We start from the raw sequence: 13058 nt of genomic DNA, 5'->3' as shown, positions 1-13058 counted from the left end.
CCCCACCCCCAGCATCCCGGGCCCTGCCGCCCCCGCGGCCCGCCCGGCCTCAGGTCCCTCCCGACCCCCCAGGCTCCTTGGCCCACGCCCCCCCCCACCCCCAGCATCCCGGGCCCCTGCCCGCCCCCCGCGGCCCCGCCCGGCCTCAGGTCCCGCCCGACCCCCAGCCTCCCCCGCCGACCCCCGCCCCCGCGGACCACCCCGCCGGCCTCAGGTCGCGCCCCCCGCGGGCCGCCCTCAGCCCCATCGCGCAGTGGGGCGCTGCTTACCGCAGGCCGAGTGCGGGTCAGAGCCCTGCCCCAGGGGGAGCCGCCGGTGGGTCCCGGTCCAGGCCGCGGCTTCCCCAACGGCCCCCGCCCGGGTCCCCCCCAGACTGATGCGCCTCTGCCCCCCGCGCCTCCTTCCGTTGAGGCCGTTGGAGCCCGGAGCGCGCGGCCGCGGGGGGCCTGGCCTGGGCGGGGCGGCGGGGCGGGAGCCCGGGGCGCGCTGCTTGGCCACTTTGGGCTCTAACCTCGCTCCTCCCCTGGGCTGTGGGGTTTTTGATTACAGGAAACTAGAGGACTGTAGGGAAGTGCCGCCTTGAGCGGGCTGAAGCGACTGCTGTCACTACTACATTCTCTTCTAGGTGTGACAGCGCCTTGGATCTAGAGACAAGCTTCTTGTTCGCCAGGAGCACCCCTGCAATGTGCATTTTCGGGTCATATCCGCATATAAATGCCTGTTTTTAACTACTTCATGCACAGGTTCTTAGCAGAGAGTCATGTTTTAGTTCTAGGATTATGCTTATTTCTTTCTTTAGGGTTGCTTTTGTAATGAATCAGCACTTACATACACCTCTACTAGGCAATCATGGAGTTGGCACCCCAAAGAAAGGTAATTTTCGGTCATTTTTAAAAATGTAACAAACACAATTATATTTGCATTTTAGGCCTCGTTTAATGATGTGACCTCTAGAATGCTTATCACATCAGTTCATCGTGTTTTTTATTTTATTTATTTACTCATGATAGACACACAGAGAGAGAGAGAGAGAGAGGCAGAGACGCAGGCAGAGGGAGAAGCAGGCTCCCTGCAGGGAGCCGGTCGCGGGACCCTATCCGGGTCTCCAGGATCAGGCCCTGGGCTGAAGGTGGCGCTAAACCACTGAGCCCCCGGAGCTGCCCGGTTCATCAGGTTTTGCGTCTGTGGTGCTCCGTCCTTGAATAGGACATTTCATACCACTCTTCCACAAACATTTAATGTCCTTTGAATTCTGAAAATTCTGTTCTAAAAATATTTGCAACAATTTGAAGGACTTTGAATTTGTGAAATTGTGAAATAAAGTTGAAACAGTAGAAAAGTTTATTCGGAGGGGATTGACCTCTGCACATGTGTTTGAGTTAAAATAATGATGTAAAAGTAAACTTTGTGTATTTCTTCCTGTACTTTAAACAGTATTTTCAGATTCTCAGTGTAGAATTAAACATTGCTGATACTAAAAAAGAAATACATCTTGTGTCTTCCCCCAAGTAATACTATGGTTGCCGAGTCGTGAGAAATAACACCACAGTGATTATGTCCTCAACTGCCAGGCTTTTTCTTTTTTTTCTCTCCTGCTACCGTATCATAATTAGCTTCACCACATGGACTGAATTCTATTAGCTGAGCAGAGACAGAGCAATGTCAGCTCTCAGGTGAGTATGGCTACTTCCAAACTTTTTGAATCTGCAAAATGTACAACTCAGAGCTAGTGAAAATTCCTCTCTCTTTCTTTCAATGACAGAGGATATTTACCCCCGGATCCTCTGGGATGGTATCTGAAACTCTGTAGACACTCCTGGAAACTTTAGGATTTTAGTACTTTTTTAAGTTGTCAGTAATGATGCAGTTTGTTGTACAAGTCTGCAGCTTAGGACCTCCAAGGACCTCTTCCTTATTTACAAATGTTTCATTGCCTTTTTAAAAATGTAAAATGCTCTTACCAATATTTTCTGTGTTTACAAGCAGTTTAGCTTGACTCTTCTATCGCAGGCCTAGTCTTTTCTTTAGCACGTTAGTTTGGGCGTGACTATTTGTCAAAGTACTGAGCGTTATGTATGCCTACTCCTTATATTTTGATGTCTGGTCTTCTCTTTGCAGCATTATATTTAATTTGAGCCAAACTCTATGTATTTAACATATCCTGAACGCATTATTCCTCAAATTCAACAAATTCTTTATCACTTAAATTCTAATTTGGAACTTGTCAAAGTTTTGTTTCATGAGTCTATAAGGAGTGGAAGCAAAACATTTGTAATGCTGTGTTTTTGTTGCTTTCACATGCATGATCTCAGTAATCACTTTGAGTTGTTATTAGCAGTGCAGCATTATTCCAGGTTTTTAGATCTAAGGACTGAGATTGAGGAATGTGTAGTAACTTACTCAGTGTTTTTTTTTTAATAAAAACTTAGTGTTTTTAATTAATGAATATTAGAATTGTTATTTTTCTGACTCTAATCCCATTGTCCTTTCTTGTACTAATTATCTCCCCTTGAGAATCTTTACATATAGGTACTTCGTATATTTTGTTCCCCAAATAAATTTTGAATGAAAACAGATCAGATGATTACTGAAAAGAAAATCCTTCCCCTCCTGTGTAACTAGTATATGTTTTGAACTCAAATGTATCATTTTGCTTTTTATTTAGGAATTTTTTTAATGTATAATTTTATTTATTTATGATACAGAGAGAGAGAGAGAGAGAGAGGCAGAGACACAGGCAGAGGGAGAAGCAGGCTCCATGCACCGGGAGCCCGACGTGGGACTCGATCCCAGGTCTCCAGGATCGCGCCCTGGGCCAAAGGCAGGCGCCAAACCGCTGCACCACCCAGGGAACCCTTATTTAGGAATTTAAAAAGGTTAAATAAGTTTTCACATCATTTCGTACAATGAATAATTCATTACCTGATACATATTTTTATCCTCCAAGGACTTAAATACAGTAGACACCTCTTGTGTATTATGACAGGAGGGGGAAGAGCCCACATGTACTGTTTGGTTCCCATGACCTTTTCTGTATCCTCCAGGGACACTTGCTGGTGTCCGCTCATTTCCTCCCTTGACACGTAGAGGGAGGCCACACTGAGGCAAGAGAAACATGGCATGTCTTTCTACCCTTTGAGAGGTGCTAAGCTTTTTCTCTGGCATTAATCCGGTTTTGCTTCTACATCAGGAAAGGAACCTCAAGAGGGAAAATACACCATCTTCTGGGTCCTGACCCCCATGTAGTCCAGGCTGTTGAGTTCCTCTCAACTGAGCATCTTCCATTGAATTGTTATTTCAAAGACCTCTGTGTTTCAGAAGCCTTCTAGTTTAGGACACCTGTTTCTGGGGCGCTCCCTCTCTCTGCACAAAAATACCAAGTCAGAAGGCCCAGAGCCCCGCAGCAGTGTCCTCTCCCAGTAGACCTGCTTAGCTGGGGAGAGTCACAGTCAAGTAGCAAAGCCAGCGCCAAAGGGCTCCCATTCCACTCTCCTTCCTACCTCGGAGAGGGAATTGAGACCTTTTCATGGTATCTGGAAACAAAGGAACTCTTTATCAGCAGGTTGAACCTTCCCTTTGGGCACAACTGTTCTTTAAATTAAGGTAAACATTGTTTTTTTTTTTTTTTTTTACCTATTTAAAACATTAATGCCTTGGCTCTAATTTTGTCACCTTGCTGTATTTTAATTTCTCCAGGACAAAATAATCGGTTTACTTTTTTAGATTTTCAATCTGATTCTCCCCCTTATGCATTGCATATTATAACAAATAGTAATAGAACTTAGCCAAATAGGCTGTGACAATTAATTTTTTTATTGGAGTTCAATTGCCAACATATAGCATAACACCCAGTGCTCATCCCGCCAAGTGCCCCCCTCAGTGCCCATCACCCAGTCACCCCAACCCCCCACCCATCTCCCCTTCCACTACCCCTTGTTCATTTCCCAGACCTAGGTGTCTCATGTTTTGTGACAATTAAATTAATAATTCATTTTGGTTGCAAGTGTTTAGGCCTTGTGCTTTGACTGATATATGCAAAAATGATAATTTATTACAAATAAATTCATATACTTGCACTATAGTTTGATGAACCAGTAAATTTTGTCTGCATGACTGTCATTAGACAGAAAGTTAGATCATTTCAAATAATATGTTTGACTTCATGAACACCTGAAATGACAGCTCGCGTAAGAACATGTTTTTGTTTTTTGTCCCTAAATTTGTATGAACTTACTTTAAGGTACTAAGTACACTCCTGTATTTCTGAAGTCTTGTACACTTAAATATAAAGAACTAAATATAACCACATTCAATTCACATTCCAAAATAATAGACTCAATTAATTTGCAAGTTCATTCTAAAGTCTTTCTTATTTTCAAGGAGTAATTCTGTTTGTAATATAGTAAGCCAAAGTATCTTTATGACTGAGTTTGCTCATAGGAATCGAGAAAATAGCCTCTGCACAATGACACCGCTGAAACAGCCCTGCTAAGTTTTTCTCGCGTGGGAGTCAGGTGCATATTCTAATAGAAGGAGATGGCATTCCTGGTTCCCTGGGTGGAGGTCAGCTGGGCTCTGAGTGACTGTAAATAGCAGGAGGGGAAAAGGCTCACTGGAAATCCGAGTTTGTGGTGTCCAGGGGCCAGCAAAGTTATCTGCCTGACAGCGTCTCAGGGGGCTTTAACGCCCCAACCACCTTTTCCACTAGAAGATTTTAAATTGGATCCACGTGTCAGAGAGTCTAAGACCTAAATAATTTCAGAACATGGGAAATGTACCTGTTTCTTTCAAGTTGTTAATTAATGAATACTTCGATAAAAACCTTAGTATTTCCTTAGTGAAGAATTTGGGAGGCATCAACTCAGGTTGTAAACTCAGAGAGTGTGTGGTGGTTGACATGGGGAGTCTTGAGGCCCCAGGGCGAGCCCAGGATTGGTCAGGGCTTTTGTTCAGGTGAATGGGTTTTCCCTAGGCCTGTTTCAGATCCCTGAGCTCTTTTGATGGATGCTGGCTCTATCTCCTTTTTACCAGACACTTGGGATTTGTGATTCGTCATCTTCCTTTTCATAGTATCTTTGATCTTATTGATAAGTAAAATCTTCCCCCCCCCCCCATTTTTATCCATACCAGGTGTTACCTAGGCCCACTGCGCAATAGAAGTACTGGCAGCTCTGCTACCTGGTTCTGGTTTGCTGTAAACCATTAGGCCCAGACGACCAGACGTGATACCCTATAGGGTTTCGGGGTCTTGCTTGTCTCCTTTCCTTTCTCTCCTTTTTCAGAAATGCTTGTATTGCAATGTTAAAATTTTATGAAAGCATCATTGTTCCCTGCTTTTCGGTTTAGATGGAAACATAACTCTTTTTCTGAAAACATGAAAGTATCCCAAACCTAAACATTCCTAGAAAAAAGCATACCAATGTGCACATGCAGTTGTCTTTGCAAGTTTGCTAACAGTAATTTGGGTTGATTTGAAACTTCACTGACATTTATTTATTGAAAGATTTTGTTAATCAGAGGGAGAGAGTATACCAGGGAAGAGGGGCAGAGAGAGAGGGAGAGGGAGAAGCAGGCTCCCCGCTGAGCAGGGAGCTCAAAGTGGGGCTGGATCCCAGGACCCTGGGATCATGACCTGAGCTGAAGGGAGACACTTCACCGACTGAGCCACCCAGGCACCCCAAAACCTTAGGTTACCTTTAAATGAGAGGATAATACAGTTTATAAATATTCTGAATTACATTTATCTAAAGAGATTCAAAATTTCCTATCAGAAGAGTATGAGCTTAACTCCTGGAATTGTCACTTGATTGTCCATTTGAAAGAACTGTGTTCCTTTGGCTAAGTTGTCATCATTACTTTCATTTTCTGTATTAAAAGATCATCATCAGGGTGTCTGGGGGGCTCACTGGATTAAGCCTCAGACTCTTGCTTTCTGCTCTTGATCTCTTGATGCCCCACATTGGGCTCCATGCTGGCTGCTGGACATGGAGTCTACTTAAAAAAAAAAAAAAAAAAGGTTCGTCATCTTCCTCAGTGTTTATTCCTTATGAATGTCTGTAGGGTAAATACCGTTTTCTGTTCTACCACTGAAATGGGTACCTTATTCTCATGGATGCATTGAGATATTTTCCTCTTGTTGAGTGACCATCGTGTGATGTCTGTGGAGTGTTCTTGGTAAAACTTGTTGGTCACTTTATTCCTGCTGGCCTCAGGCTCACTGTCACCATGACTCGCCCACTGCTTATTGGTCTTCCCCTCTCATTTCTTCTCTTACCCCAATGGTTAGCAGTATTTTTTCCCTTTCTACCTTTTTTTTTTTTTAATGATGGCCCATTTTAAGAAAAATAGTGCTTATAGGCTCTTTTTTGTTGTAAAAAAAAAATATTTATACCAGAAATAACTCTCGAGCCAAAATGGAGGAAAACATATGCTTATGTTTACACCTCGGCTTGCTTATGTTAAGGAGTGAGAGGTTGTCCTATGTTTTTTTTTTTTTTATTATTTATGATAGGCACACAGTGAGAGAGAGAGAGAGAGGCAGAGACATAGGCAGAGGGAGAAGCAGGCTCCATGCCGGGAGCCTGACGTGGGATTCGAACCCGGGTCTCCAGGATGCGCCTTGGGCCAAAGGCAGGCGCTAAACCGCTGCACCACCCAGGGATCCCAGGTTGGCCTATGTTATTGCCTCAGTGTTGCATGAGCTCAGGACTCCGTTTCTTCTGTCTTTTCCCATTTCTCCATCTGCAGACAGTATCCAGGGTAGAATAGAATTAATATCTTGTGATCATTTGCCACGGTTTAGTTGTGAACAAGTAGGACCGAACAGACATATAGCCCTGCTAAACGATCACTTCTATGTGGAAAATAGAAGTCACATCAATTCATCTAAAACCAAGGTTATTTATTATTTCTAGAAAATTTCCTTTTATATGTTACTGATTTAAACTCACAACTTATTAAGGTGCCTATAGAGATAAGTATATATCTTCCACGAAAGCTATCTTGTCAGTGTCTAGGAAATAGTTCCCAATTAAGTGGGTAATTTCAGTGTTCTTTGGTTGCTTCCTGACAAGTGTTTTCTTGCTGAAATGGGTGTTTTCTAACTGCGACTTGATGAACGTTCCTGGTGGAAGTGAACAGAGGTGTCAGTGGTCCAGAAGGTCGGGTTCTCAGATCCTCATGTGTTGGCTGAAGTTTCCACCTTACTTTCTTGGCAAGGGATTTGGACCTCGTTAGAGTTCATTCTCGGGGCTCATCCGCAAGGGGATGGAAATCCCTCTCTCCGGGTCCCGCCTGCCTCTGGCTCCGCAGCCTCCCTGGAGCAGTGGCGGCCCTGCTCCTCCTGCGGCCCAGTGCTCAGGAGCTGCGAGGGGCTCCGGCCTCTGGGCCTCTGGGCCTCTGGGCCTCTGGGCTGCGGTTGCCCTGCAGGCCTGAGCGCACGTTCCTTGCCTTCCCTTCCTCGTGTGCTTCCGCTCCCCCTGGCCTTAGCACCGCGCAGGAGAGCACCTTGCCCTCCCTGCCTTGCTTTTGTTCTCTTTTTGTTTTCTTTTTTTTAATAATAAATTTATTTTTTATTGCTTTTGTTTTCTAAGGCAGAATGGACTTCCCAGTGTTTGTGGTAATGACGTGCACTTAAGGATGTTTAAAGAAGTGGCCTTATAAAATGCATATTTGTATTATTAAGATAGTGCTCAGGTTGCCGCTCCAGGAAAATAGGTCAGATCTTCCTGTGAGATCCAGGGGCGGTTTCTCCCTGGTCTTTTTTTTTTTTTTTTTTTTTTTTTTTAAATATTTTTATTTATTTATGATAGGCACACAGTGAGAGAGAGAGAGGAGAGGCAGAGACACAGGCAGAGGGAGAAGCAGGCTCCATGCACCGGTAGCCCGACGTGGGATTCGATCCTGCATCTCCAGAATCACGCCCGGGCCAAAGCAGGCACTAAACCGCTGCGCCACCCAGGGATCCCTCTCCCTGGTCTTAATTCCAGGAAAGGTTGTGCTTTTCTGAAACAAGTTGTCAGTTTGGTCTTAAGTACCAGCACATCCTCTATCTAAGTGAGTTTTTCCTCTTTCTGTTTACTGCTGTGTGTTATTTTCTTTTTGAAAATAATCTTAATTTCTTATGGCTATTTGTTAATTTTATCCATTCTAGAGAAAGCCTTGTGCAGTACCGAGTATGCTAGAACTGTCATCCAAATAATGATATATTTTTCTAGACTGAAGAGATCTAGATGTATTATTGTGTTCATATCTTTAATACTTGACTGGCTTTAAACAAAATAAATAGCTGTTCATGCATGACTGATAGGGTTTTTAGTTTTTGTCACCCAGTGAAATAGGCTTGGGGATTAGCCATAGGTCATCATCAGTTTAAAGAGAGGAAAATGCACTTGTTTTAATATCTGTGTGATCGAGATACCAAGCTACATTTTCCTCTCTAGCAGAGATGTGTCACACGAGGTTGTAGCTGTGTTCAGTGTAGTGTGGATGGATGCAAAATGGAGGGAAACGTTTCCAGTCTGAAGCATTGTCATCTTTTCTCCTAATGAGCCTAAAATTCTAACAAACAATGCACTTTTGGTTTTTTTGTATGTTTTTTTTTTTTTCAGCAGGTATATATATGCTTTCATTTATTCATATGATAGTTACCCAGTACAGCTCTAGGCTCCAACACCTTAAAAAATAACTCCTTTCCATACAAATATCACATCAAAATTCAGGTCCAGATTAATTTCACACACATTAACCTCCAACAGTTAAGCAACGATTTCCTCTGAGATACTTGCTACTCTCATTTCACAATGGATTTGGTTCATATAAATTGATGAAGACAACAGAAAAGAAAGAAAAGAAAAGAAATGAAATGAAAAGTGTTTTTCTGGACTTAGGTGATTTTGCCTTTGGTTGTTAGTAAAACCTAAATGCATTTGTTAAGTTTGTGGTTGTCTTGGGAAGACCAGAGACAATCCGTTACACATTCTTTTTTTATTTTTTTGTATCACTTTTATTGTTTTCAGTTGTTTGATACTGTTTATTACATGGTTCAGATATTTGACTGCTCTGGTTGAAAATGCCTAATCTTCTGAAGCTTTTTGAGGACATTAATTCTCTTCTTACTTCTGCCTGTCTACCGCTGAGCCCAGCACAGTGTCTTCCATTTGTGGCGGTTTCAGATATCTGGTCGACTGATTTTTTTTTTTTTTTTTTAATAAACTGACACCAAGAGGTTATAAGCTGTAACTTTATAATTTGTAGGACAAAAGCTCTGGACTTTGAAGGGAAGCCGTGATCACTGCTCGGTCCCTGCCCCACCCAAAACTCTTAGGCCCCAGATGCAGCCACTCTGGACCCTTTGAGATGCTTGTCTGTTCTCCGCGTCCTTGTATCTGAAGAATGAGTATCTGCTGCAACTTCTTGGTTTCCAAGGCTCGGGTGCTGTCCGCGTTCCTGCGTGGAAGGGACAGATTGGCGCCCCCTCGCATGCCTCCCCACGCACAAACTCACGCCTCCTCCCACCCGCGGTGCAGACACGGCTCTGCCGCAGAATCAGACCGATGGCCAGTGAGGGTGTTTTCCTAACACGTAAGCACCAGGTGCAGCTCGGAAACCTAGGAGGGCTCACTTGCCATTTCCAGGCTCGCACAAGTTTTCATTTCTGGAAATTATGGTTCGTGAGGCAGGATGAGGCCTAATCAACATGGTCCGCGTGTGACTCTGGCTTAACAGTCCGGGTGTCGGTGGCCAACAGACCCCTCGCAAGTCTGGAAAGCCAGCCGTGTGAGTCAGGGAGAAAACAGACCAACTGGAGGTAAGTGTTGTAAGTAGATCTACTTTAGGGAGTTGGCTCACACGATGGTGGAGACTTGGTGACTCCAAAATCTGCGGGGGGAAGGCCGGCAGCTGGAGGCCCAGGAAGAGCAGACTTCTCCCTTGCTCGGGGAGTCAGCCTTTGTTCTAGGCAGGCCTTCACCTGATTGGACGAGGCCCACCCACATTATGGAGGGTGATTTGCTTTACTCAAAATTGCCTGATTTAAATTTTTTTAAATTTTTATTTATTTATGATAGTCACACAGAGAGAAAGAGAGAGAGGCAGAGACATAGGCAGAGGGAGAAGCAGGCTCCATGCACCGGGAGCCCGACTTGGGATTCGATCCCAGGTCTCCAGGATCGCGCCCTGGGCCAAAGGCAGGCACTAAACCGCTGCGCCACCCAGGGATCCCGCCTGATTTAAATGTTAATCTCATCCAAAGCCACCCTCAGAGGAACAGCCAGAAAAGTGTTTGACCGGCTCTCTGAGACCACACTCCAGGCGACCTGACACATCAGATTAACCATCACACCATCAGAAATTCATCCTTGAGTGGAAAAATCTCCTCTTCATACACTCAATACACAGCAGCTGTTGTGGCGAACACTGTCGGTCTCGCACGCATCTCTCCTGCTCCGCGGACAGACAAGCCCCTTTCCCAAGACAAGGTCTTGGGAAATTCTTCACCCCTCTCCTGCTTGCTCTCTGGCTGGTGGAACTCCTGTCTTTTTCTTTCTTTCTTGGTTTGCTTCCTCAGTTTTGGTGGTTTGCTGAGACGTATTTTGAAAATATTGTCTTTCCATCTGTGGCTTGTCTTTTTATTCTTTATAAGAGCAGAAGTTGTACATTTTCATGAAGATTAATTATCATTTTTTCGTTGTTTATGGATCATATTTATGTTGCATCAGAGAAATCTTAGTCCAACATAAATAAAAAGACATTTTCTTATATTTTCTTGTGGAAGTGTGATGTTTCAGGCTGTACATTTAGGACCGTGGTTAACTTTATGTTTGTATATGATGCAATTTATCAATTTCTTTCTTTCTTTCTTTCTATCTTTCTTTCTTTCTTTCTTTCTTTCTTTCTTCTTTCTTTCTTTCTTCTTTCTTTCCTTTTCCTTCTTTTCTTTCTTCTTCTCGTTCCTTTTTTGGTATTTATCTATCTCTAGCTGTTTCACCACAGATTTGCTGAAAAGACTTTTCTTTCTCTGCTCCCTTTTATTTCTTTTTCCTGTCTTACTGAAGTGGCTGGAACCGCATAAGAATGTCACACAGAACAGTGAAAAGTGGAGGCCTTGTCCTGTCACTGATCTCAGAGGGAAAGTGTCTACTGCTCTTCTGTCAATGTGATGTTACCTATGGTGTTTTTGTACACGACTTTAATCAGTTTGAAAAAGTTCCCTTCTGTTTTTAATTTGCTGGGGATGGATGCTGCTTTTTCTGCATTGAGATGACATGTGCGTTTTCCTTTCTGCCTATTAATATGGTGGATTATACTAGTTGTTAATTTAATTTGATTATTTAAAAAAGATTTTGTTTACTTATTCATGAAAGACACACACACACAGAGGCAGAGGCATAGGCAGAGGGAGAAGCAGGCTTCCTGCAGGGACCCCGATGCAGGACTCGATCCTGGGACCCTGGGATCATGACCTGAGCTGAAGGCAGATGCTCAACCACTGAGCTACCCAGGTGTCCCCAATAGTTTAATTTTAAACCAACCTTGCATTGAACCTCAGTTGGTTGTGATTTATCTTTTTAAATATTGTTAGCTTCAATTTATTAACACTATGTTGAGAATGTTTACACCCATGCTTGTGAAAATATTATATTTTATTTTATTTTATTTTATTTTGGGGGAATGTCTTTGGTTTTGGTAGCAGAGACTTCTGGCCACTTATGGGCAGGCCCTCGTCCACTTCTCTGCACAGTTTGTCTAGAATTGGTTTGATTTCTTTTTCTTTTTTTTTTCTTGATTTTATTTATTTATTTGAGTGAGTGAGAGAGAGCGAGAGCGAGTGCACGCATGAGTGGGGGGAGGGGCAGAGGCAGAAGGAGAAGCGGACTCCCCGCTGAGCAGGGAGCCCAACATGAGGGTTGAATCCAGGACCCTGAGATCATGACCTGAGCTGACGGCAGTTGCATCACCGACTGAGGTACCCAGGTGCCCCATTTTATTTCTTAAATATTTGGTGGATTCCCCCAGTGGAGCTCCCTGGGCCTGGAATTTTATCTGTCCCTTGGTTTTTACTACAAATTCAATTTTGTTAACAGACATAAGGCTGTTTGTCTTCTTTTCTTGAGTGAGCTTCGGTAGTTTGTCATCCAAGGACCTTGCCCACTTTGTCTTAGTTGTCAGAATTATTGGCATGCGTCTGTCCACAATAGTCCCTTATTATGCTCTTAATATCTATATCACCTGAAGGGCTGCCACTTCTCACTCCTGCTGTTCGTGACTTTTTTGTTCTCTTGGTTTTCCTGGTCAATCTAGCCAAAGACTTATTCATTACATCAATTTTCTGAAGGAACCAGCTTTCTGTTTCATTGATTCTTGCTGTTGTTTTGCTTTTTTTTTTTTTTCATGGATTTCCATTCTCATCCGTATGATTTTTTTTTCCTTCTCGTACTATGTTGATTTTTATTCCCCCCCCCCCCCCAGTTTCCTAAGATGGAAGATGGAAGTTGGAATTGTTGGTTTTAAACAAACTTTTCTAGGGTAGGTGCTAAGTGATATGTGTTTCCCTCCAGATGCTGCTCCAGCGGCAGCCTGCACGTGTTGATACAGTGCATTTCATTGTCACTCAGTTCAAAACCCTTTCTAATTTCTTCTTAAAGTTTCTTCTTTGTTCAATGTCTTATTTGAAAACATTTTATTTAGTTACTAAACATTCACAGATTTTCAAGACATGTTTCTAGTATTGATTTACAACCTAATTTCATTTCGTGATTGGAGAACATATCTTTATGACTAAAATCCTTCACAATTTGTTAAGATTTGTTTCATGGCCCGGACTATGGATTATCTTGACAAATATTCCATTTGCACTTGGAAAGAATGTATGTTCTGCTGCTGCCAAGTATCATGTTCTTCTGGAATGTCCCTCAGGTCAGGTCCTCGGTGTTGTAACTGATGGGCTGTCTACATCCGCCATCAATTTACTGAGAGGGATGTTGAAATCCGTGACTCTACTGTTTCTACCTCCTTGTCTTTATCATGTTTGCTTCATGTATCCTGAAGCTCTGTTAGGT

The 13058-nt window shown here is 43.3% G+C and overlaps 1 long non-coding RNA gene across 1 annotated transcript; it reads left to right on the top strand.

The window, feature by feature from the left end:
• The first annotated feature begins 543 nt into the window (after positions 1-543).
• On the top strand, positions 544-2759 carry LOC119878215. Its single transcript, XR_005386701.1, has 3 exons — positions 544-873; positions 1614-1673; positions 2706-2759. It is a non-coding gene; the product is annotated as an uncharacterized LOC119878215 (long non-coding RNA).
• The last annotated feature ends 10299 nt before the right edge of the window (positions 2760-13058 follow it).

Source organism: Canis lupus, unplaced genomic scaffold, assembly GCF_011100685.1.
Source record: "Canis lupus familiaris isolate Mischka breed German Shepherd unplaced genomic scaffold, alternate assembly UU_Cfam_GSD_1.0 chrUn_S1238H1414, whole genome shotgun sequence".
Classification (NCBI taxonomy): Eukaryota; Metazoa; Chordata; class Mammalia; order Carnivora; family Canidae; genus Canis; species Canis lupus.
This window is presented reverse-complemented; position numbering and strand designations above follow the sequence as displayed.